General features: G+C 31.5%; 1 protein-coding gene and 1 pseudogene across 1 annotated transcript in view; one reads left to right on the plus strand and one right to left on the minus strand.

Annotated features, from left to right (window-relative positions):
- The window catches only part of Ptr (patched domain-containing protein), a 103,724-nt gene extending 88,990 nt beyond the window's left edge, over nt 1-14,734 (minus strand). The window contains exon 1 of the mRNA XM_076409503.1: nt 14,420-14,734. The gene's annotated coding sequence lies outside the window, so the exon portion shown is untranslated. The remainder of the gene's footprint in view (nt 1-14,419) is intronic.
- Nucleotides 862-16,996, plus strand: LOC143200231 (uncharacterized; annotated as a pseudogene).
- The last annotated feature ends 7,641 nt before the right edge of the window (nt 16,997-24,637 follow it).

Genomic DNA, 24,637 nt, shown 5'->3' on the forward strand with positions numbered 1-24,637 from the left:
TTCAAAACTTTCGATTACACATTTTTTTACAACCGTTGAGAAACGTATCATATTTTCAAATAATGAGTTGGTGCCGGCTGACCGTAAAATTGCTAGTAAAACTAATAATCCCAGTTTTGATTGAGAACGCCAATTTTACTTAAAATAAATTACATTTTTGTTAGGTATCATTAAATCCTAAATAATATGAAATATGGTGGAACTGAAGAGTATTTATATTATATATCTGTATATAAATATCACTCAGGAACTACGTTTTTTCTAGTAAATCAATTTCAGAACTTTCACTTCAAAAACATTTAATATCTTTTCTCTTTTACGAATGTTTTTAAATCATAGATTTTGAATCATAGAAAATATCCACTAAAAACCATATAATGAACTTCATAATAGTTAATGAATGACTATTTATTAAAAATGATTATAATTGTATTAAGGGTTTAATGATAATTAATTTAAAAATGTTTCATCAAATATAGATTTAAAATCAAAATTAATAAACATTGTTTTAATTATTTTTGAGAGTGTTTTGGTTTGTTCCCTTTACAGGTCTGTAATATTGGAATATCTTGTAAGAACTTCTATGTTAACTAGCTCTATGACAGATATGACGACTTTACGAAAAAACGTAAAGTTTGCTCTATGATTTTCCGCTTAGTTGTGAACAAAAACGAAAAGAAAATACCTTTTTCTTGATATAAAGTTAATACTGATTTTTGAATTTTTTATAAATCTTAATTATTTTTAATACATTTAAAAATACCGCGCGATCAGAGTGGGATTTACATGTTCACACTAAACGCTGATAGATGGCACTAGAGTGATAAACAGGTGTTTTGTACAAATCTAGAATAGCTTAAAATGTCGTCGTGAAAGTGTAAATATGATACTGATGCATTTTGTTATATATGTGGGCAATTTATTAAAGCCCAAGGCGTAAAATACGAATTAAATACATCTCACGTTCTCTGTGAAGCCTACGAAGCATATTTTAACTGTCCTGTTCGGAATCAAGACAAGACATGAGCTCCATATGTTGCTTGTGATAATTGTATAAGATGTTTGGAAGGTAATCAGCAAATTTTAATTAAATGGTGAATTAGATATAATGGACATTGGTATCAAGGAGAGAAAAGGTCAATGAAATTTGCAACACCAAGAATCTGGTCAGAACCAAAAGATTAACTTTTGCATTGTGAATCCGAGTAAAAGACGTAAAGCTAAAAATCCAAATCCTCTCGAATATCCTGATCTGGAATCTTCTTCTGCTCCAGTCGCACATGCTCTGACACGAGCAGTACATGAGTCACCGAAAAAATTATCGCGGAAAAGTAGCTCATCTCTTAGTTCCTATAAAAGTAATACTGATAAGGAGTTTCTATCTACACCAGAACAACCGAAACACCATCTTATGACTGCAGAATATTTTAATGATCTAATTCGGGATTTAACTGTGCCAAAATGTAAAGCAGAGCTTTTGGGTTCTCGCTTAAAACAGTGGAATTTGCTTGATGTTTAGATCACGGACCAGCGAACTAGGCATGAAATATTCTCAACATTTTTCACAACAGAAGATGGAGTTTGTTTTTGCAATGACATGTTCGAAGTATTCCAGTTCGAATGTATGTTCGAAGAAATTGGCATACCTTGTGTTCCTAGCGAATGGCGTTTATTCATTCACAGCTCTACAAAAAGCTTAAAAGCGGTTTTATTACATAACGGAAATGAATTTCCATCTCTTCCAATCACTCACTCAGTACATCTTAAAGAAAATTATGAAAATGTTAAAATTTTGCTAGAATTTGTGAAGTATCGCGAGTATGACCGTATACTAGACATTATACTCAACGGTCATGGCCTGTAAGAACAGAACTTTGTGTCGGTAAAGAAAACGTAAAATTTGAGCCAATAGTTGAAGCAGAGAAAGTGTTAATGCCGCCTCTGCACATTAAGTTGGGGTTGATGAAACAATTTGTAAAAAAACTGGATCAAACCTTAGAAGCGTTTGAGTTGTTGAGGAAATTTTTTCCGAAATTACCAGAAGCAAAGGTTAAGGCTGGGGTTTTTGTTGGTCCACAAATCAGACAGATTTTCGCCGATGAAAAATTTCCAACGCTACTGAATCATACTCAAAAAGCAAGTTGGAACAGTAGAAAAGCAGTCGTTTCTAAATTTTTAGGAAATAATAAAGCGGAAAACTACAAAAAGCTAGTTGAAAATATGCTAAAAAAATTAAGGCCATGGGATGCAAGATGTCATTAGAAGTTCATATGTTGCATGCTCTTTTAGATAAATCCAAAATCAACATGAGAGCTTATTCAGAAGAGCAAGGACATTATGAGCTTCGAACAACCTTATCAATGCCAATACAATGAAATATATTTGGGGTTTATTAAGAGATAGTACCTATGAACATAAAAAAAAGAGTAAAAGCGTGCACTCTTAAATTATTTTCTACTTTTTTTGTAAGTTATTTTGATAGTAAAACTTAATAAAAATAATTAAAATGTTCATTTAAATGGTTTCATTTTCAATTAAAAATTAACCCCACAAATTTTGAAAAATATCGTTCAAGCTGTTTCCTAGATAAAAAGCAAACTTTTTCATGTTATATATATTTGTTTTAGTTTAATTACGGCCTAAAGAATTGGGATTTAATGCTTTAAAGTCAAACTCAAATTGTTTGTTGACCCGTGTATTAATTTAGATGTACTCTTTATACTCTGTAGCTTCTAGATTAATAGTGTGAATTGAAAAATGAATATGTTCTACGTCTAATTGATACGTTAAAGTGACTGGAGCATTATTTTGTATAAAATGTGACATTTTGGTTAAGAGTAGTTTGATATTCAGTGTAATATATGTTAATTATTAATTAATAATTTAAGTGTGATATAATACATATCTCAATTTTGTATATTCAATCTTATAACACTGGGATATATTGTCCGGTTAATAATATTTAAATGGTTTTCATATATTTTGATTAATACAAATTATTTTTTTATAAAATGTTAAAATGGGAGAAATTGGTGGATGGTATAACTTTTTATTGTTATTTATTGAATCATGAACGAAAGTAAATCTGTGCATTTGCAGTTCACTTAAAATAAGACCGCCTAAGTATCAATAACAATAAATAATACTATCATTTCCTATAGCAGCAACGCTAAGTATCCCGGACTCAATCTTAATCTTAAACTGAAGTTGGAAAGAAAGAAGTGGAGTTCGAATATAGGAAAATGTATTGGTTAATTGGAACAAAATCACAATTATCAGTACATTATAAATAGCTATTATACAAGCAAGTATTGAAACCTATATGGCCATACGGATTTCAGTTATGGAGATGTTCCGCGAAAACTAAGTTAGAAATATAGTATGTGTAATCAGACACTAAAGGACTGATTACTTACACAGAAAATCGCAAGGAGACGTGATGAGAAATTCCATTCTCATGTCAAAATCAGAGTTATACAACTCTTGGATAACACTAGAATAGGACACAGACTCAAAAGAATCAAACGATTTGATCTTGTGTAGAGCAGTGTAGTAAGCTTCATTTAATAGAAAGAAACAGTTGTGTTAATACAAAATAATTATCAGTGACTAACATAGGGACGATGGGTTCTCCTAGATGTATACCTAGATTTAAGTTATTGTAAAGCTAAATTGTAGGTCAGTTGAAAACGACTAGTAACAATGTAATAAATAAATTTTAAAAAATATGGAATCAGCATACCGAATATCACTACTAGTAGTTCGTAAGTTCGTAGCGTTGAACTACTTTAGTTGAAATAATTGAAAACATTAATCGTTATTTATTTGCACCACACGGCATCAAACAAATTTAATATAACATATTTATGCAGCAATGAACAACCAGACATTTTTATTTCCTCTCTGTTAGTTTTTTGTTATATGTGCATAATTAACTATCCAAGAGCCATTCTTCCATTTACAATATTCTTAAATAATTTTTCACCTTCCTTTCTATTTCAGTCATATTCTACTTTCAAAGTTTAGTTTCCTAGCACTTAAATTTACAAGTCAATTATCATTTTTATGACGACTTACACAAAGTACCTGTGGATTTCTTTGCCATCCTATAATTCAGATACCTGTAATCTACCTGCATTTTCTGACGTAGGGTTGTTATTTCCGAAGAAAAAATACCTCACCCCGAACCATTGTTCGAATCACGTCCATCTAACAGGTACACCATATCTTCGCAGGTGTCCAGTTAAAGGAATTTCGATTTCTACCAGGTTGAAGCCGTAGTTACGGATTGTTGTGGCCCTTTTTTACCTGTAGATTTTAGCGGAGAACTTTTAGGGCATTTGTTGTCGTAATATTGAAGTGTATAAGGTTTTTTTTACAAAGGTTTCTGTTATCTAGATGCGTTATATCAACGTCTGTTAGTTGAACTAATGCAGAAATACCACTTTTTCACTGATAGAAACACTCAACAATATCAACAAAATTTTTGTATAGAGAAACATTTTCCATTTTTCATACCGGTATTGCATATTGCTGTTAAATATAGTATTGTTTTGTATTTTTATTCTTCAAACATATACAACATTTTACTTAAATAATTTATTAATTTTAGAATTACAATAACATTAAAAGCAAAAAAACATTAAACAATAGCAACTAAATCATTGTTTAAAGAACCTTTTTTTCATTTTTCACAGAAGTATTGAACATTTCCATTCAATGTTCTAAAAATTATGTTGGCATTAACTATATTAATTAAATTTCCCTCTTACTATCTTAGTTTATATTATATTTGTAAGACAGTAAAACTTTTTTTTATTCTGCAATAAATATTTTATTTAGAAATGTAATATATGTCAGTAAGAATATTATTAGAATAGTATGTGTTTTTATTGTCATTTTACAAAATTTCAAAGCATTTACATATTTCAAATTATATTTTAAGTATTTAGCGAAATTTTCGAGATATAGTACATCAAAATATAAGTGATGATTCAGGAATGCATATTCCTTAACTTTTGTAGCAATAAAACGAATGTGAAATGAATGAATAATATAAATGACATATTTTACGATAGATGGATCTAAAATGTAATTATGAAAATGGATTGAAACATGATTATACTAAATTGATATTCAAGACGCAAAGAAACTGTTAAAGTTAATTATAATATTTTCAATTATCATTGAAAAAGTTTATGAGGTGTTTCTGATTTTAAAAAATCAATTTTAGAATTGAATTTGACTTAAATTTGATTTGAAATTATAAAATGTTAGTGAAGCATATCTGTTTACTGTATATTTTGCTACACATTCTTTAAAAACAAACAAGGATGATATGATTTAATTAAATACTGTAAGAGTAGTTCAAATATTAACTTTGTGCAGTATTATTTATTATTAAAACTGTATTAACAAAGCGAGTAAGCTAATATTAACCAGAAAATTATTTATAAAGAAGCTAGAATAAAGGAACGTTGGAAGAAATATCAACAGAAAGTGTTAAAATGTCTTTATGATGATAGTATTCGTTTCAAGGAAGTGGTCTATTGTATCTACACGAACCATACCATAAAGCTAATTTCAAACTTCCTTATAAACTGTCACCTATTCTTGTAATTTAATACTAACTCTTTTTAAATAACTGTGGATAGTTAGAACTAGTTAGTGCATTTAAATTCAACAAAAAATATTAAAGAAACAAAATAATATGTGAGAATATAATAAAAGAATCCTTACCCCTTGTTTATATGATGCTGAATAACGTGTTCACTCAAATGATTTAAGAACACTATAGATACCACAAGGATACATAATATATACAAACAAGATAATGATAAAAGCACGGAAAGGGCTAGGACCAATCATTAGTCACAAGTAATAAATAGATAACAACAAAAATAAACAAAATTTTACTTACAGGAAGACGTAAAGATAAAAAAGTCATATAAAACAAAAATATATCAAAAAATAGACATTAATTTCCTCGAGATATTAAAACAAATTAGCCAACTGGCAAGTTAAAGTTAATATTTTTTAAGTTAAATCGTTTCCTAATGAAAATTAGGATTCCCGCAGGTAAATAGTAGTATAAAAAATATAGTTAATACCTCAGGTCTTCGAAACTACAATCTGCGATAAATACTATTAATAAAACATAGTATGCTTTATTTAACTACAACCATATGGATGAAAATAATGTAACCGACTATGTTTTCAATACCCCATTCATATTTAAAAGTTTAAAAAGTCATATTTTGTTTCAGGAGTAAATATAAATGGGTAAAACCAATAGATTTATTATTAGACATTGCAAACTTGTTCATACATCTATCTTCTTATAGGATATCTCTCTGTTGCTTATGAACTAAGAGTAATATGAAAACATCAAAATAATATTATTTTGACGATGATGTGTAGATCCAGTCACTAAAATTCCAAGTGGTTGACGTGAATAAAGTCCATAGATACAACACTTATATAAATCTCAAATAAATATAAAAAATACGTCAAATATTTTATTTTTTCTATATATATTAAGAAGTTATTTGAAAGACAAGACATAAAAATGGAAATCACTTTTTATGTAATTTATTTTGGTATCGTTACATTATACAACAGCATGTGTATATATCCATACAAGAAGAAACATTATAATATTATTTCAATAACGATCGCTATATATTCAAAATAAATTAACTGCGTTTTGGTTTTATTTACGTTATTGGTGTGTTATTGTCAGATTATTTCCATATTTATAACTATAATTTTTGTATCGTAGCAAGATAAATCGAACATTTTCACCTAGTTTACATTTCTCGACAGAAATATCATCCATTTGTTGAAAAACATTTTAATAATTCATATAAATATATTTGTGCGATAGCAGTAGGATGTTAAGTTATATTCTGATAAAAAGAATGTTGTTTAACCACACATGTTCTATTATTTAGTTATTTTTGGATGTGATTTTATTGCTGATCTACATTTATAAAACTAAGTAGTTTTCTACTGGTATCCGTAGAAAGTGCAATGGCACCTCGGGACAAAATGACTCAAATAGAGAAATTAACTGTTAAGACGACAACGATTAACTAACGACGTCTATAACGTTTCCTAGACGTAATTTTACCGGTGACATACGTGTCAAGTCGTTTGTATCACCAGATAGTTCCGCAATGAAATCGATGATATTTTAGATGACAAACAGCTCTAAATTGTTCGCTTATTGAAACCCATTTTGAATTTATTTTCTTTGAATTTACCTAACTCCATTATTGTTAATATAATTTCATTCTATCAAAAATTTAATGAACCCAAATCCAGAGAGAATTTTGAACTTGTCTCTCATATTAGTTCATGAATCCTTGAGATGCAAATATGGGGTTGCACTAAGACATTAACTCAAGTACTAATCCAATGCCCCCAAAACCAAGTTCTACGATTAATTACCAACGCTTATCGCTATGTAACCAACGAAGAGCTGCACGATGATGTCGAAATTAGATGGATACACAAAGTGATCCAAGATTTCGCCTTAAAACATAAAAATAAGGTTCCTAAATCACAGCAAAGTGGAAGCAATACAGCTACTTGACATCATGCAGGAAATCAGAAGATCGACAGGAACCAAACCACACGAATTTGTTTTCTATTAGTAATTAGTATTTGATTTAAGTAATTTAGTATTATCTATTTAGTATCTTATATAAAGTACCCTTAAATTAAAGAGATTAGTTTATAATTATAAAGCCAATTTGGATTAATTACCAACGAAAGAGATGTACGATGATCTCGAAATCAAGTGGATTTACGAATTTATCAAATATTTCGCCTTAAAACATTAAATAAAGTTGTTAAATCACTGCAACGTGGAAGCAATACAACAATACAGCTATAAGAAGACACGCAGGAAATCAGAAAATTGAAGCAAACTAAATCACAGGAACTTGTAACATATATGTAAACTGTTACTCTTAACTAGTAAGTTAGTAGTAGTTTAATTATATTTTAATTTGTGAAATACATACTAATGTATTACAATTACAGTCAGTACCGAATGGTACTGACCATCTCAGAAGGTATTCGCATTCGGTTCCATGTATATATCTATGAATACTATTTTCAAGACTTGGCTTTTGATTTAAATCTATCAATTCTTATAAACATGAGGTTCTCCCATGATTATATAGTTCGGTTTGAACCAATATTAGGATATAACTGGGCGGTACTACTTAAATGTATTTCTACACCCGACAAATTACAAACATTATAAATAGTATGTTGTAGTAAAGTGAATTAAATTTATTCATGAAAAATAATGACAATGACAATGACAAATAATATACTTCAATAGAGAGACATATATATTTCAAGTTCATTTACCAGCAATAATAATATCTTAATAATTTTTAGATTACTGAATAAATCATAGGAAACATTGGTAATAACTGCAATCGAATTTATTAAATTGACATTTTCTACAGAATAGATTAGACTATTCTAATTTGAAATAAGATTGAAATTAATTGGTCACACATAATGAATAATGAAATAACCAGCATGTGAATATTGTAGTAGTCCATTTTAGCAACGACTTTTTAATGATAAACGCTACGATTTTTAAGTCTTCTTACTATTTTTTAATCAAGGTAGTATAACTATTTAATTTTTGGGGATTTATGCAAATATTATGATATATAACGTGATATACATATCGTCTGATGCATTTCGAAATAATTCTAAAATAATCCACTCGCTAGAATGTTTGGATTTTTAACTGATAGCTTTTGACTTCGACCGAAATTGTTCAAGATCGCTTCACAATCATGCGGTTAGTTTTAATTAAAATTGGTAAAATTCAATAAGTCTTTTTTAATATCATATTTACGAGGTTTCCTATTTATATTTGTGGCCTTGGCAGTACTAAATCTTGTTGGATACTTGACATTAGCGAAAAAATCTTTCTTCGGAACATTCTGCAATATGGCGATTTGTTTTGTTTACGACGAATGTATTGTATAGACTCGTTATAGTGGTTGTAAAAAATATATATACTTATATAAAATAAAAATAAGGTTATAATGAATAAGCTTCACATGAAAACTGTCACAGAAATGCATTAACACGAATCCCTTAAAATTAATTCACAATTCCAATATATTAATTATTTAAATTGTGCGTGCAAAGATAAATAGATATGTTCGTATTATATCTGAATATCTCTAAAAACATCAATCAATTTATAAAAATAAAATAGCCACATAAAATTTCCATATGAATATTAACAATGACTCAAACAGATGAATAGCGATAAACTGAAATGGTAATGGCAAGGGAACAAAGAAACGTTACAACAAATTATTATAGACTTGTTGGCGATATAATGTACTAAAATACATTTGAAACCAACACGTGTCTTCAACAATGGGATATCATAAATAATCATAGCTGTCCGAAATTTAGTCAATTCAAAACCAATTTAAGTCACATTATCATAAAAGAGCACGCCTACCCAATGCTGTCATCGTTATGTCCGTAGGTGTACTTGTAATGAAGATCAAGCTAGAAAAGAAATATTTTATTTGTTCAAATATCGTTTAAATCGTATACAGGTCAATGTTACTTTCTCCACAATATATAAAACACTAAAATCGTAATGGATCATATTAAAACCTGAACTGGGCGGTGAAAAAAAGTAAAAGTACCCAAAATACATATTTAACAATAAAACTCGTCGAATTACCCTACGGTTTAGTTAACATTCATAATTATTGACCACATAACTTCACCGATTTTACTTTCGTTTTTGGCAAACTGACGCCGAAAATGTTTCTCTGTGAGATTGCATAATATCTATTTAATACGGCGGTTTTTAAAACGGAAAAAAATAATCAAAAACCCATTATATAATTTAAAAATCGTAAATTAATGTCACTTACGATATTTAACGTGCGTGTTGGATGCTTCAACGTTTACCACCAGGCTTTGAAATACTCTATATAGATTCATTGACGTTAGAATTTTTTTTAAATATACCTTCTCAAAAAAGTTAAACAAACAATAATGAGAGAGATTGATATTAAAAAAGCTCCTGGTTATGACTTAATTACTGGCAAAATTTTAAAAGAACTATCAGAAAAGGGTATAAAATTATTAACATTTATAAATTACTTCCCTAGTATCTGGAAAGTAGCTAAAATATTAATAATTCTTAAACCAGGAAAATACCAGAAGATGTGACCTCCTACCGACCTATAAGTTTATTACCGATAATCTCGAAAGTTTTCCAGAAATTATACATGAAAAAGCTAATATATATATAATAGAAAAAAGAAAAATTATTCCAGAACATCAGTTTGGCTTTCACAATAAGCATGGGACTATAGAATAAGTGCATAGACTTGTAAACAAAATAAACGCTGACCTAAATGCCAAAAGATATTGTTCGGCTGCTTTTATACGGGCTTGCAGGTTAAACTAAAGAAACTTCTCCCTCATCCGGACTATCAGTTACTAAAATCGTATCTCACTGATAGACATTTTATTGTAAATCAAGGCGATGAACATACCGAATTAAATCCCATATATTCAGGAGTTCCGCAAGGTAGTGTACTGGGTCCATTACTGTATATTCTGTATACGGCTGATCTACCCACCACAAAAATAACTACTGTGGCAACATATGCAGACGATACAGCAATCTTAGTATCCCATAAAGATCCAGTCACAGCATCAATAAACCTACAAACCCACCTGGAGCAAATACAATTATGGTTGAAGACATGGCGCATTAAAGCCAATGAAACAAAATCCACGCATATAACGTTTACCCTGCGTAGAAGAACATGTCTACCAGTGAATATCAATCATCGTCAACTTCGCCAATCAGAGCATGTTAAATATCTTGGTATGCACTTGGATCGACGCCTAACCTGGAAGAAGCACATACTCTCCAAACGGAAACAACTGGGACTAAAATTATATCAAATGTATTGGCTCATCGGGCGAAAATCCAAGTTATCATTAGATAACAAGGCATTGCTGTATGAGTCTATACTCAAGCCCATTTGGGCATATGGAATCCAACTATGGGGTACCGCTAGCAAATCAATATATCCATCATTCAACGGTTCCAAAATAAGGTGTTGCGTGCCATTGTTGATGCTCCGTACTATATTTCAAATAAAGTGATACAACGCGACATTCCTCTAGAACCTATAACGAGTGTAATTCAACGTGTTTGTGTGAGGTACTTCGAAAGAGTGTCAGTGCATCCCAATGTACTCGCTAATCAGCTAAATACGCGACGTGATAGTGAAGTGCGTAGACTAAAACGTTTAACACCACCTGATCTGATTACTGGACATATGTAGACTTTAGAATAAGCTTTAGAATAAAACTAATTAATTAAGATGATATTTTATACAGAAGATTGCTTAATGAAGTGATTTTCTACATGCCATGTATATATAATATAGACATAAGAAATACTTATTGCCAATAGGGCAGTATTTTCCATCATTTTCCATAACTTTTTCCGAACTTTCTGGCTAGGTTACGCACTTCAGTAATTCGAAGGCGTGTCTCATGCTCCATCGATCGGAATAAGTAGTAATCAGAAAATACTATATCTGGTGAGTAGGCTGGGTGCCACAAAATACACCTTTCGAGCTGAAATAGTCCTTGACAACTGTGGCAACGTGTGGCCGAATGTTATCACACAAGAGAATGATTTTGTGTTAGTTATTTACTATTGTTGGTCTATTTTATAATAAGTTCATTTAATTTGTTCATTTGTCATCCGTATACATCTGTAGTAACAGTTTAACAGCTCGTAATACAATACACCTTGATGATCTCACACTTCTCGATATTAAAATCGCCAGTTTTAATTTACGGAAACTAAAACCGACTATTAAAATGTGACGGAACAGCGGTAGCTAATTTTTTTAAAACAAACAACAGTAATGAACGTCGTAAATGCAATTTTGATACATACACTAAGTAACTCAACAATACTGTATGATAAACTGTTATCACCTAACATGTTAATAAAAAATAAGAAGATATATGCTAATAAAGAATTAGAAATAAGAAGATATTACTAAATAGATGATGGAAAATGGAAGTTGGAAGATGTAGGCATCAAATATTTTTTGTGGGAACTATGGGGAAAATAATTTGAAAATCATTAATATAGCAGAAAAATTCATTTTCTGTTATTTGACTCTAATGTATAGATAAAAACAAAGTTACTACGTTATTTTTCGTTATGATTGAAAAATTATATCCGCTAAATGGTAACCGCGATTCGCTATGAAACTTTCAAGGCATCTTTTTAAGGCATATTTCATGACACCCTGGAACATCTGAGGCTGTTTTTTTTATTTCTTGGCGAATGTTATCTTTATTCGATGGTCAACGTCATTCAATCATTAAATTGTTTAATGAGCTGCGTGTGCTGTGGTCCCATCTTGCTGAAACCACATGTCCTCTGATCCTTGTTCTTTCATTTCAAGTACAAGAAATGTTCGAATCATGTCTTGGTATCGTTCAGCAGTAAAAGTAACTGCAACACCTTGGTCATTTTCAAAAACAATAGGGACCAATTATGTTTCCAGCATGAATACTACACCATATAGTTGTTTTTAGTGGATGCAATGATATTCTATGAATTAATTGAGAATTCTGTGTTCTCCAAAACCGACTGTTCTGTTTATTGACATGGCCACTGAGAAGAAAATGGGCTTCATCGCTCAATGTCAACTTGGACGAAAAATTTTCAATTTCACTAGACAGCCTTAGGATTGCATTACTGTACTCAACTCGTTGATCAGGATCTCTCGGTATCAATTTTTGGACTAATTGAATTTTGTACGGAACCACGTCTCCGAATTGATGTTTCGAAGACTCTGCAACAGTATCGCGCTCCAGAGCCACATTTTCAGCGTTACAAGATGTCTGTTATCTTCTAGAACGAGGTCTGTCTACTGTCGTACTCTCGAAAATTCGCATGTAAACGATAAATTGTGGTTTTGTGAGGCACTGGTCGATTAGAATATCTTTGACGCCATTTCCGCTGAGTAGGCAATAATGGAACGACTATTGTCAATAAATATTGTCACTATTTCTGCTTGTTCTTACGGCGTATATTTATCCATAATAAAATTTGGACGCCTACACAACAAAATAGTTAAATCGAAACAGAGCTAAACGTCACATAACCAAGATGGCGTGCAATCAAAATGGTAGCGGGACTTTTACCATACCTGCTACAGGAAAATCTTGAAGCTAGTGTGGACCTATGGTGTGCAATGATGGGTTTGCACACAGAAATCTCGGAATGAATCTCGATGCAAAACTTCGCTGGAAGGAACATATAAAGAAGGAACGAAAAGAACTTGAATTGAAATATAGGGAAATGTACTAGCTAATTGGAAGAAAGTCACAATTATCAGTTCATAATAAATTGCTATTATATAAGCAAATACTGAAACCTATATGAACATACGAAGTTCAATTATGAGGATGTAAAGAGTAAAATAAACAAAGAGTAACATAAACAAAATAAAATTTTTTCAGAACAAAGTCCTGATAGGTATTGTGGGTGCACCCAAATACTATAGGACTGATTACCTACATCGAGACCTTCAAATAGCCACAGTCAGTCAAGACATCAAGAGAATTGCAATGGGGCATGAGGAAAGACTCCATTCTCATACTAATACTGAAATATTGCAACTTTTGGATAACACCAGAACAGGACACAGACTCAAAAGAATCAAACCATCTGATCTTGTGTAGTATTCTGTAGTGAGGTGCATATATTAAAAAATTCTGCAGTGACATGTATAAACATTATTTCACCAGAGACTGAGATAGAGCCGATGGACCTCCTAGTTATATACCTAGATTTAAGTTAGCATAAAGACAAATAACCTACAGACGGAAACGACTAGTAACAATGTATTAATTATATAATAATAAAAAATTATTATAAATATATTACTTTAATGTAAATTCCTAATTGTATCATATAAGGTCCTAATTATGTTCGTTATTGTTTTAATTAATATACAAATATTTATTAAAAAAGGTTAGTGAGTGTCAGTTCCTGAGATTTTTCATGTATTTTAATATAGAGACATTTGTCACCGTAACTAAAGTCATATATCAAACATATTTTTAATATTATATCGAAAAAATAGTCAATAAAAGTTCCGGTAATATTAACATATCATTTTTAAGTTATTCTCTTTGCTCTATTAATAGAGAAACATGATTAACTTTTATTCGAATTTGAGGCGAAATTCGACGACTGGTAATAATAAAAAATAATAATTAAATCAATCTCTTGAATTAAGATAATATTAATTATACATTAAACTATGAAAATTTTAATAAAACAATAAATTACCTTGGCTGTAGTTCACTCAACTCCAAGTCCGTATTATAATCCACAATGCAAAATCACTGAAATCACTATAGAGGCTCGAAAATCTCGACCGACTACGTCATAATCAATTTCGGATGTGCGAAAGGAAGCGAGACGTGCAAGTTTCGATTCCGAATAGTCGTGGAGAAATATTCGCGCCAAAATAGTACCGCTCGCGCTCGTCGTTTCGAACCGAACGCAGCCAACAACAGGTCGTCTTCCGCGTGTTTCGATACGTCGACGGATACAGAGCCTACTGTGATCGGAGATCGGGGTCGGTGTGCTTCCTTAAAGTCCTCGGAAACGCTTCTGGTCGTTTCGCCGGCCGATATGGTGCCCCACTTTGGTCGGTTCTGTACCGGTGCCGATAAGAAGGGGTCGGGAGGTCGAGATCGACGTCGTTTTTCGAAAAGGTTCGGTTTCGTTTCCCGATTGGTCGCGACTTAGTGTTCCCCACCACTGTCGATAAATGGTTGACATTTTTCGACACTTCAAAGTTGGGATGATGAATTTTAAGAGTCAAAATCAGAGTCGACAGTAAAAAACCTATTCGTCCGTGCTTATACAAGTTTCTATTGGCTAAGACTGCACAAGCGCACTTGTTCTAATCTAGCCTGATACCTTTCACAACTCACGTCCTTTTCTACCACACCTTTCGTACCATAGTCTGAGTTGTAGTTAAATGTAATTTTTAGGTTAATTTTGTATTTATATTTTGTTGAAGTAATATAATTATTTCATAGGCAAAATTAGCGGCAGATAATGCGAAAATATATATGAATATGAATTATTAGTAAAATATTATCAATTTATAACACTAATTTTGTAGATTGTTACAGAACAAAGGATATATTTTTATGTTAAATAATATGGAAACAGAACTTATATAGGTAAGAATAAAATATGGTCATGTTTGTATACGTTTTCTGTCTATTTGTTATTATACCTATATCTTTCTGATTTTACAGATATTCCAAAAGAAGAAAACAGCTAAATTTTTAAGCGAAGCGTCATGAATTTTCAGCATTGTTTAAATATAAGGTGTACTTAACAGAAAGGGGGTTGGAATAAATTGATAACATAGGATTTGAAGCTTTGTGATTCATTATTTCTTTCACTTTATATAACTCTTCAGAGCAGATAAATAATGTCGAAATATTACATCATATAACAAAGTTTATTGCAATAAATGGAATAAAATAACTAAAGAAAATTCAGAAAAATTAAAGAAAATAAGATTTGAATCAAAATAACTTATCTTACATTTTCGTTTCAAATTGCTTTTTGATTAAAATCTCTTAAGCACCACCTCTATGTTATTAACAATTTCTATTTGAGATTCTTAATTGACTGATTTCGAATCTGTAGATATATTGTCAATTCTGTTATCGATGGCATTTTCCTTATTTGCTTCTTCTGCTTCTCAATGTGTGTTTTTTTTTAGGTATGATTTTTCTAATTTCTTGTCTTGTAATTCAACCAGTGTCTTCTCCGCCCGAGCACTAGCTACATGGAACCGTCAGATGGACTCGCATGACAACAGTGTCGCCAATTCCCGAAATATAAATAGCGACCCTCGTATACGCTACTATTATAGAAATTTCTTGGATATATGCGTTTCTAAAAGTTTTCGTCACACATATTCATTGCTCAAGATAATGTGTATGAATTTCAGATCAGATAACTAAATTAAGAATTGTTGAGATTTCTTAACTAAAACTGATCTTTAGTTTCAAATTGTTATTTAATTGTTCTTCATGTCGATAATGGAACTGATGTCCTTGTTAATTGTTTTTCACCTAGTTTTCAATTTACTGAACGGGGATGATTGGAATCACTTACAACATATTAAAATGGATTAACACCATTTAAATATAACGTAGAGCTTAAATTCTTAAATTGTGAAATAATATGCCTGTATCACGTAACTGTTATTTTAACCATAAAAAAAAGATTTGCGTTTTTATGGAACGATTATAATGGCTTTTTAATGCCATTGTAATTGTTAGTAACAAATAAAATCAAGTGTTATACAAATCGGGAGCTATAATTTAGAAAACAAGTTTATGAAATATGCATTGTACGCTTCGAGTAGTAAAAAAGTAATTATTATTTTTATTTATTGATAATTTAGTAAGGTATTTGCATATTTGCACGCATTATTTATTGACTATTATGCTAGAACATTCTTATGAGAAAGTAGAAAACTGGATATCCAAAAATATTAATTTCTCTTAGATCACGTGGATTTTACATGAGAAGATTGTTGACTCCTATGACCAATATTTAGCTTGAAAATATATAAAATGTTTGATTATATGCAATAAAACTATTAAATAAAATAGTTTATTAAATTAAACACAATTATATTCAAAAGTATATCGCTGTTGGCAAATAGGGTTTATGAGGATTGGACCTATCGCTTAACGTGGGCTCCAAAGCATGTTCGGAATTAACCCTACTGACTGGTTAACAACTTATAGGTCATCGCAGAAGACATCCAATCTTACCCAGCCTGGCTTCTGGCGTAACTGGTGTAGTAATTCCTTGTCAGTTTAACAACTGTTGGAGATATTTACAACTCCAATCACAAACGTAAAGATCATCCATGCATTGTGGGATTCGAACCCGCGACTATCGCAGTAGTAAGATGACCGTCCTGTTACCTTTACCACTGAGGCCATATATTTAAAATAAAATAAAATAATATCCTATGTGTGTAAATGTACTCGTTGCTTTTGCTGAAGCACCAATATAGTGTTATATTATTTATTACAACTGCCTCTGAACTGCTACAATTGGTTGCGCAATATGATATGAACTATTCTCATGATGGACAGTGATGAGACATTCACTGATATTAGGAAAGCTCATTAATTAAAATTAAATGATTTCGCAAATTTGTTCTGTGTTTGTCATGTATTCCCTTCCAGCAATGCCTCAAATGCAATCTGCTTGAACGTTGTCCAACTTTCACAGCATAAATACCATGTTTGATGTATAAAACTCTACAAGTGGCTTCAAATTTATTATATTCCCTATAACCCTTGCTGACGACACAATTATTATGGCACATAACATATCTCCGCCTAGGGCATTAGAAAAAGTACAAGTGGCAGTCAACAAAATTTTCAAATGGACGAAAGATTGGAAAATTCAACTTAGTAGCTCCAAATCTGTGTACGTTAATTTTGAATTGCGGTAGAATACTACAAACTAATTATATTACGAAATATATGCCCGATTTCTCAGGCAGAAGTAACTTAGACAAAAAACAAAACACGTTAGAACCAAAATAAAATAACTATACTGGTTAGTCGGAAGATACTTTCAACTTGATCTAAAATCAAAGAGGTTGATTTATAAGACAATTATAAAGCCAATCGAGACCTATGGGGTGCAAAAACATGGGGTTGCATTAAATATTCAAATCGACTAGTCATCCGACGTTGTCAAAACCTTGTTTTCATTGATTACCAATGCATATCGATACGTAATCAACGAAGAACTGCACGATGACCTGGTAATCAAAGGGATGTACGAAGTTATCCAAGATTTCGCCTGGAAACACTAAATCATACTAACGTGGAAGCAATACAACTGCTGGACAGCGCGCAGGATGTCAGGAGATTGAAGCGAACCAAACCATACGAACATATATAAAGTGTATACCTTTAGTGTAAACTATAGCTATAAGTTATTATAATTTTATAATTGAGGAAGACATATTAATTGTATTTTCTCGCACTCGTCTTGCTTGTGAATTAATCCAAGTACAAATGAAATGTAGTAATAAACTGCGATAAGAAGACAGTTTTTTCTCAGTCTAAAAACAGACTAGTCAGTTTCTAAGAACAACGTTGTTGCAGAAAAGTAAAAATCACTTTTGACCCTTCTACTGTTTTCAATTGACATTTTACTTGCAATAAATTTGTCAACATCTGTGATTCTTTTGATTTCTGGGTCTGTATCCTAGCCAGGTGCTACTTTCACTTGTTTTCGGGTGCCAGCATGGTATAATAACAGTCTATTACACCAAAAACTTTTATTTTTTCGATGCAATGTGATTTTATGACTTAATACCAGCTGAGTTATTTATAGTAAGCCATAAATCAGAATTTGAGTTTTACTTTTCTTCTCCTTGTTATTTATCTTACAAACTCTAAACACAATGATATTGGAATCTATAAAATATCAAATATAAAATATTGTTTCTAACATTATCTGTAAAAATTTTTCATGTGTTGTGCTAGTGGAGAAGTCTTTCTTCCCCTCTTATATTTAATTTTCAATTTTATTTATTATCTGTATTGGAGACTGTTTCTATCTTGGTTTATTGAATATTCATGTTATGATTCTTTTTTTCGCTTATTTCTGTTGTGGTAGTCTGTGTCTTGATTTATATATTGGAGGAGTTACTCTGAATTACTATTTTTTCTTATTTATTCGGCTCGAAACTTGTTATAAATGTCTTGAGTCATCACTGGTTGAAGATGTTTTGTATGATGCTGCAAAACATCCAATCTTCATCTAAATTCATCTTCATCTGTATCAAATTAAATTTCTACAGATTCTTTCTTCAGGCCCTTTCAGGACTTTCAAACTGCCTAGTAATATTTTAAACTTATTTTTATTTCTAAGTCTTCATCACCGAACCAGTCACACTAAAATAGTGAATAGGAGTCATAGTATTATTTAACAATTCATCTGAATCCTGGTTTATAAGCTTCGAGTCGTCTTCATTTTATTGTGAATCTCTCATTATAATGTTACTAACGCTTTATTTTGCGTTTTATAATTATTCCATCACAGAAAGTAAAATAGTCCACTTTTATGTGATTCGCTTGATAAAGAACTTAATTAGAATATGAGATTGAATGAATTTCATAAGAGACCACACAAACTGTCATATCGTTACAACATTATTGATGACCCACCCCTATTGAAAAATCTATTCTTTGCGTTGAAGCAATTATCGTAGTTTTAACTATGAATTTTCATAATCCTTTTTTAATGCTTTATAATTTTAATGTCATCTTTTCTAAATTATTTACAACAAAAAATTTGGTTGAAAAATAATACAATGAACTTGTTTATGCAATGACAATGCAAATTCTGCTCCGCCGTTAAGAAGTGAAAGTCGCTGCTGCCTACTGATTTGCAAACTCCCTACTTTGATTGAAATATTGAACGTTTTTACAGCTTTTAGAATTTGACGAATTACTGATTATCAGCTGTAGGATTATCACTTTGTATTATGTATTATAGCATTTTGAGCGAAGCAACTTTTGTTATTGTGAAAAAAAATTGATAAAAAGGAATTTCGCGTGTTGATAATATATTGCTTTTTGAAGGGAAAAAATACAGTTAAAGCAAAAACTTGGCTTGATACCGAGTTTCCGGACACTGTCTCAGGAAAATCAACCATCAAGAATTGGTATGCTAAGTTTAGACGTGGTGAAATTAGCACCGAGGACGGTGGACGCAGTGGACACTCAAAAGATGTTGTAACCGACGAAAACATTTAAAAAATACACAAAATGATTTTGAGTGACCGTAAATTAAAATTGAATGAAATATCAGACACTCTAAAGGTATGAACTGAACGCGTGAAGAACCATCAACAGCGACTATTACATAGCGTTATTGGACCGTTTGAAGGACGAAATCGTCGAAAAATGGCCGCATTTGAAGAAAAAGAATGTGTTGCTTCATCAAGATAATACACCGTGTCACAAGTCAGTGAAAAAGATGGCAAAAATCCATGAATTGGGCTTCGAATTGCTTCCTCATCCACCGTATTATCCAGATCTGACACTCAGCGACTCTTTCTTTTTCTCAGATCTCAAAATAATGCTCGCTGGGAAGAAGTTTTCGTCGAATGAAGAGGTGATCGCCGAAGCTGAGCAAGTTGGAGGGTCGCTATAATCAGTGTATCACTCTTGAAGTATGTTGGATAAAAAAACTAATTTTGCCAAAAAAAAATGTGTTCTACTATGGTAGGCCAGGGACTTTTCAATTGATCTGTTATGTATAAAAGATGAGAAAAACGAAAAACAAACGGGTTTTAGTTAGCCTCCTCAGACATTGGACATTTTTAGGCTTGTCTTTTCCAAAAAATGTTAATCGTATTGGAAAATTTCCTTTGTCATTCTAGATGACAAATATATTTATTAATAATGTTTTTGTTATAACTTTATTGTCTCACTGTACAAATCATAAAAATCAACGATATATATGCGAGTGATTAACATCAGGTAGTAATGAAAACAATACAGTATCACTTACCATTTTTATATGGATTATATCTATAATACAATGTCATATAATATATTATTCAAGGACTTTGCCAAATCATTGATGCCAACTTCGCAATTGTTTATAATAATTTATAAATATTTAATAAAATATTTATAAATTAATAAATATTTTTAAAATAAATATTTATTTCAAAGTTTATCCCAACTTTTTCTAAAAACTATTCTAGTTTATTCTAGAGATTATTAAATCTCACTTTATATGTCTATTCGTTCCTATGGAAGTTTGCGTTTGAGCCTACGCGCTTCACTATTATCGCGCACATTTAACTGTTTGGCGAGTGCATTGGGATGCACTAATAGTCTTTCAGAGTAATTTGCACTAACACTCCGAATCACACTTGTTATGGGTTCTATGGGGATATCACGCTGAATCAGTTTGTTGGACACGTAATATGGGGCATCGACAATGACTCGCAACACTTTATTCTGGAACCTCTGGAGGATATCTATGTCTGCTGAAATAAAATGAGAATATATGAAATGAATGAAATATTATCTGATTCTAAACCGAATTTTCAAATTGCGACAGGCAATTCATTTTTCAATACAATTTCGAGACACGTAACGATGTAATTAATATCAATATAACAATAAAGAAGAAAGTTAAATAATGATTTTACCTGTTCTACCACAAATTACCTGTGATGGTAACAGTTGCTACAAAAATATACAAACACACTGAAGGGTGTTTATACTAAATGTGGGTTTGAATAACATTGTTATAATGTACAGCTATTATATTTTATCATAATATTTTTATATTAAATGACGAGAAATATGATATATAAGGTATTAAGTCAAACCCACTCATAACGATCTGTCAATTATTCATCCAATTACCTCATTAGCTCATGTACCAGGGATCTTACATAAATTTACTGTAATTGAATTATCTAACCAATGAGTCCCTTTCATTAAGAAAAGTAATGTAGGCAGTGGTGTAGTTCGCGTGTATCAGTTTTGCTCTCATTTCAGTGATAGTATTTGTTTAAAATAAAATATATAGTATTTTGTTCTTTTAAAGTAATAAACGTATTTAAAAAATTTTTAGGGTAAATGATGTGGCTCGGTAAATGGAGGTAAAACGAAATGAAACAGTGGTGTTTACATTATGTGACCTTTATTTATTGGCTATATAAAAAAATGTGAAAAATACAATTAGATAAAACGGATGGCCGCGGTGTTACCTGGAGACGAGGCTTGGACAGTCGATGGTGGTACGTCTAAACTAAACGATGGTTGAGCACTGAATGCTTCGAAATACCCTTCAATAGCATCCCAGATAAACGTCTCGGGGTTGCCGCCAGCTATTCGTTATCGGGTTCTAGTTGGCGCTGCTGGCACCCCGCCCGTGTTCAACATCTGGGATTATATTTCTGGGTATTTTGTAGACAGTTATTCCATGATGTAAAATTCGACAGCTTCAAGGTCGCTAGAACATTAATGATTTTTTAAATTAAATTGAAGTATGTATTTGACAAATATGGTATCATCTAACTTAGGTCCAATATGCAATATATCAATAGAAATATGTACTGTTTTGTTCGATAACTTGTTGGCATTTTCAAGGAAATTTCATTACACATTTTTCGTAAAAGCAGCCGACCAATATCATCATACTTTTTATCAATAAATAGTTCATTCATCATGTTGAACTCGATTGCTTCCTTGAGACGGCCCAATTGTTCACAATGCAGGTTCAAATTAAGAGTTTGGTCATAGGGGACCGGCTTATAGTATATGATTCCATGCCAATCCCACCAAAGGTGCAAGAAAACTTTTCTGGATGCCAATTCTGGCTTGACTACGACCGTTCTCGTTTAACGTTGTGGTAATTGGTTCACTTTTAGTTGATAGTAGCCATTCGCAGATGGAAGTTGGGTTCACGAGGATGTTTGGTCTAAGATTCTTTTTGTATCCAGCTCTTTTACAAATGGTTCCAATAGGTTATGTATAAAGTTTAGCTCCTGTGAAATAGAAACAGTTCTTACTTGATGGCTACTTACTAAAACCTACTCTCAGCGAGTTTGAGATCAATTCAATTCTTCCCAATCCAATTTTCTAGAATTTCTACTATTTGATAGAAGAAATTCCAAATTATTCCCAGTAACAGCTAGTTTTTTCTTTATATCGTTATAACAACGCTTTCTTTCTAACCAGTTTCTGTCCTAAAATAATTTATTATTATTATTCTCTCAGTATTCTACAATCTGCCCAATGGGCAATACGTATTTGATGAGATTTATGTATGAGATACTGATATGTAGAAGATCGCTTAAATAAGTGATCTGTTGTACAAACTTATAAACTATTGTTATACTTATTTTAATTACTATTCTGTTTTATTCTAAAAACTATTTTATGTGTCTATTGACACAAAATCTATCCATGTGACCTTCACCCTTTATAGAAGAACTTGTCCCACAGTAAAATTGAATAATAATGAACTTCCGCAAGCAGACAATATTCAATATCTGAGAATACATTTTCATCGACGTTTAACATAGAAAGAACATATAATGACAGAACGCAAACAGCTTGGGATTAAACTAAACCAAATGTATTGGCTGACAGGGCGTAAATCTAAATTATCTTTAAATAACAAGGTTTTGCTATATATATATCAATACTTAGGCCCCTTTGGACTTAACGTATTGAACTGTGGGGTACTACTAGCAAATCTGACATAGCTACCCTTTAGAGGTTCCAGAATAGTGTTGCAAGTCATTTTCGATGCCCCATATTACGTTTCCAACTAATTCAGCGTGATATTCCCTTAGAAACCATAACGAGTGTGATTCAAAATGTTAGTGCAAAGTACTCTGAAAGACTATTAGTGCATTCAAATGCACTCGCCAAACAGTTAAATGTGCGCGATGACAGTAAAGTGCGTATGCTCGAATGCAAACTACCATACGAACTGATTAATAGAGACATAGAGTGAGATTTAATAATCTCTAGAATAAGTTAGACTAGTCTTTAGAATAAATTAGAATAGGCTTTAGAATAAGTTGGGTATAAAGTGTTAGTTAGTATAAATGGGTATAATAATTGGCTTATAGAGCAATCTCCTATTATCCAAAGATTATTTGGATTTACGCCATATGAGTCAATATATCTGGTTCAGTTTAAGCCTAAGTTGTTTTCACTTTATTAGTACATATTCGTTCCAATTTAAGTGTCGATCCAGATATATTCCCAGATATTTAACATTATCTGCTTGCGGGAGATCATGGTTATTAAAATATACCGGAGGACAAGTCCTTCTATGTAAGGTGAACGTCAGGTGAGTAGATCTTTTGATACGATACATTTTGCTGAGATGAAAGTGTAGTTTCCTTGCAGCTGATATTGGAATCGTGAAATATAATACACAACAAATTAAAGGCGAATAACTGAATAATATAGTTTTCTTTTGTTCATTTTCTACAAATTTTAGAGCAATCATAAACTCACTGTTTTCTCTTAAGAGGTTTTTTAGTTCCCTTCTTTTTCTCAGATTTACGAACGAAAACATTTTATTTTGCCCGGGAAAGAGGTTCAGTATTTGGGCGACAATTTTCTTTAAATATTACAAAAAAAGTTTTAGGCAATATCAATTTTTAATGGGTTTTCTCGGTCAATACATTATTAAAATTATGTTAGAGCAATATGCTGCGAAATATAATGGTTGGTATCACAATTTACCTATAAGAACCTATCGGATATGTGTTACATATTGTCGATGAGCTATTACATCGAAGTTCACTTATTATATAACAAGTGAAAGCATTATTATACTATCGTGGCAGAGGCGTAGAAGAAAGTTTATTTTTAAATTTGATGCAAAAAGACAATCCTTCCATATTATATGTATATCGGTCTGACTATCAATCTAGAG

The sequence above is a fragment of the Rhynchophorus ferrugineus genome, unplaced genomic scaffold (genome assembly GCF_030347505.1).
Source record: "Rhynchophorus ferrugineus isolate W39M unplaced genomic scaffold, kcgeb_rfMv2 rfM7, whole genome shotgun sequence".
NCBI lineage: Eukaryota > Metazoa > Arthropoda > Insecta > Coleoptera > Curculionidae > Rhynchophorus > Rhynchophorus ferrugineus.